The following is a 3,482-nucleotide window of genomic DNA, read 5'->3' as shown; positions in this document are numbered from 1 at the left end:
GGAGAGGAGCAGAGGCTGAGGCTCTGCCTGAACTGAGAGGTGCAAGAGCTGAGGCTCTGCCTGAACGGAGAGGTGCAGAGGCTGAGGCTCTGCCTGAACGGAAAGGTGCAGAGGCTGAGGCTCTGCCTGAACTGAGAGGGGCAAGGCTGAGGCTCTGCCTGAACTGAGAGGTGCAAGAGCTGTGGCTCTGCATGAACGGAGAGGTGCAGAGGCTGAGGCTCTGCCTGAATGGAGAGGTGCAGAGGCTGAGGCTCTGCCTGAACTGAGAGGGGAAAGGCTGAGGCTCTGTCTGAACTGAGAGGTGCAAGAGCTGAGGCTCTGCCTGAACGGAGAGGTGCAGAGGCTGAGTCTCTGCCTGAACTGAGAGGTGCAAGAGCTGAGGCTCTGCCTGAATGGAGAGGTGCAGAGGCTGAGGCTCTGCCTGAACTGAGAGGGGCAAGGGCTGAGGCTCTGCCTGAACTGAGAGGTGCAAGAGCTGAGGCTCTGCCTGAACTGAGAGGTGCAGAGGCTGAGGGTCTGCCTGAACTGAGAGGGGCAAGGCTGAGGCTCTGTCTGAACAGAGAGGTGCAAGGCTCAGGCTCTGTCTGAACGGAGAGGTGCAAGAGCTGAGGCTCTGCCTGAACGGAGAGGTGCAGAGGCTGAGGCTCTGCCTGAACTGAGAGGGGCAAGGCTGAGGCTATGCCTGAACTGAGAGGTGCAAGAGCTGAGGCTCTGCCTGAACGGAGAGGTGCTGAGGCTCTGCCTGAACTGAGAGGGGCAATGCTGAGGCTCTGCCTGAAATGAGAGGTGCAAGAACTGAGGCTCTGCCTGAACGGAGAGGTGCTGAGGCTCTGCCTGAACTGAGAGGGGCAAGGACTGAGGCTCTGCCTGAACTGAGAGGGCAAGGCTGAGGCTCTGCCTGAACCGACAGGTGCAAGGGCAGAGGCCCTGCCTGAACTGAGAGCGGCAAGGGCTGAGGCTCTGCCTGAACGGAGAGGTGCAGGAGCTGAGGCTCTGCCTGAACGGAGAGTTGCAGAGGCTGAGGCTCTGCCTGAACCGAGAGGGGCAAGGTTGAGGCTCTGCCTGAACTGAGAGGTGCAAGAGCTGAGGCTATGCCTGAACTGAGAGGTGCAAGAGCTGAGGCTCTGCCTGAACTGAGAGGTGCAGAGGCTGAGGCTCTGCCTGAACTGAGAGGGGCAAGGGCTAAGGCTTTGGTTGAACTGAGAGGTACAAGAGCTGAGGTTCTGCCTGAACTGAGCGGTGCAAGAGCTGAGGCTCTGCCTGAACTGAGAGGTGCAGAGGCTGAGGGTGTGCCTGAACTGAGAGGGGCAAGGCTGAGGCCCTGCCTGAACTGAGAGGTGCAAGGGCTGAGGCTCTGCCTGAATGGAGAGGTGCAGAGGCTGAGGCTCTGCCTGAACTGAGAGGTGCAAGAGCTGAGGCTCTGCCTGAACGGAGAGGTGCAGAGGCTGAGGCTCTGCCTGAACTGAGAGGGGCAAGGCTGAGGCTCTGCCTGAACTGAGAGGTGCAAGAGCTGAGGCTCTGCCTGAACGGAGAGGAGCAGAGGCTGAGGCTCTGCCTGAACTGAGAGGGGCAAGGCTGAGGCTGTGCCTGAACTGAGAGGTGCAAGAGCTGAGGCTCTGCCTGAACGGAGAGGTGCAGAGGCTGAGGCTCTGCCTGAACGGAAAGGTGCAGAGGCTGAGGCTCTGCCTGAACTGAGAGGGGCAAGGCTGAGGCTCTGCCTGAACTGAGAGGTGCAAGAGCTGAGGCTCTGCCTGAACGGAGAGGTGCAGAGGCTGAGGCTCTGCCTGAACGGAGAGGTGCAGAGGCTGAGGCTCTGCCTGAACTGAGAGGGGCAAGGCTGAGGCTCTGTCTGAACTGAGAGGTGCAAGAGCTGAGGCTCTGCCTGAACGGAGAGGTGCAGAGGCTGAGGCTCTGCCTGAACTGAGAGGTGCAAGAGCTGAGGCTCTGCCTGAACGGAGAGGTGCAGAGGCTGAGGCTCTGCCTGAACTGAGAGGGGCAAGGGCTGAGGCTCTGCCTGAACTGAGAGGTGCAAGAGCTGAGGCTCTGCCTGAACTGAGAGGTGCAGAGGCTGAGGGTCTGCCTGAACTGAGAGGGGCAAGGCTGAGGCTCTGTCTGAACAGAGAGGTGCAAGGCTCAGGCTCTGTCTGAACGGAGAGGTGCAAGAGCTGAGGCTCTGCCTGAACGGAGAGGTGCAGAGGCTGAGGCTCTGCCTGAACTGAGAGGGGCAAGGCTGAGGCTCTGCCTGAACTGACAGGTGCAAGAGCTGAGGCTCTGCCTGAACGGAGAGGTGCTGAGGCTCTGCCTGAACTGAGAGGGGCAATGCTGAGGCTCTGCCTGAAATGAGAGGTGCAAGAGCTGAGGCTCTGCCTGAACGGAGAGGTGCTGAGGCTCTGCCTGAACTGAGAGGGGCAAGGATTGACGCTCTGCCTGAACTGAGAGGGCAAGGCTGAGGCTCTGCCTGAACCGACAGGTGCAAGGGCAGAGGCCCTGCCTGAACTGAGAGCGGCAAGGGCTGAGGCTCTGCCTGAACGGAGAGGTGCAGGAGCTGAGGCTCTGCCTGAACGGAGAGGTGCGGAGGCTGAGGCTCTGCCTGAACCGAGAGATGCAAGGTTGAGGCTCTGCCTGAACTGAGAGGTGCAAGAGCTGAGGCTCTGCCTGAACTGAGAGGTGCAAGAGCTGAGGCTCTGCCTGAACTGAGAGGTGCAGAGGCTGAGGCTCTGCCTGAACTGAGAGGGGCAAGGGCTGAGGCTCTACCTGAACTGAGAGGTGCAAGAGCTGAGGCTCTGCCTGAACAGAGAGGTGCAGAGGCTGACGCTCTGCCTGAACTGAGAGGGGCAAGGGCTAAGACTTTGCTTGAACTGAGAGGTACAAGAGCTGAGGCTCTGCCTGAACTGAGCGGTGCAAGAGCTGAGGCTCTGCCTGAACTGAGAGGTGCAGAGGCTGAGGCTCTACCTGAACTGAGAGGGGCAAGGGCTGAGGCTCTGCCTGAACTGAGAGGGGCAAGAGCTGATGCTCTGCCTGAACTGAGAGGTGCAAGGGCCGAGGCTCTGCCTGAACTGAGAGGTGCAAGGGCCGAGGCTCTGCCTGAACTGACAGGTGCAAGGGCCGAGGCTCTGCCTGAACGGAGAGGGGCAAGGGCTGAGGCTCTGCCTGAACTGAGAGGTGCAGAAGCTGAGGCTCTGCCTGAACTTAGAGGTGCAAAAGCTGAGGCTCTGCCTGGACTGAGAGGTGCAAGAGCTGAGGCTCTGCCTGAACTGAGAGGGGCAAGGGCTCAGGCTCTGCCTGAACTGAGAGGTGCGAGGCTGAGGCTCTGCCTGAACTGAGAGGGGCAAGGCTGAGGCTCTGCCTGAACTGAGAGGTGCAAGAGCTGAGGCTCTGCCTGAATGGAGAGGTGCAGAGGCTGAGGCTCTGCCTGAATGGAGAGGTGCAGAGGCTGAGGCTCTGACTGAACTGAGAGGTGCAGAGGCTGAGGCTCTGCCTGA

The sequence above is a fragment of the Ambystoma mexicanum genome, chromosome 10 (assembly GCF_040938575.1).
Source record: "Ambystoma mexicanum isolate Mex_15411 chromosome 10, UKY_AmexF1_1, whole genome shotgun sequence".
In the NCBI taxonomy this organism is placed as follows: Eukaryota; Metazoa; Chordata; class Amphibia; order Caudata; family Ambystomatidae; genus Ambystoma; species Ambystoma mexicanum.
Note: the sequence above shows the minus strand (reverse complement) of the source record.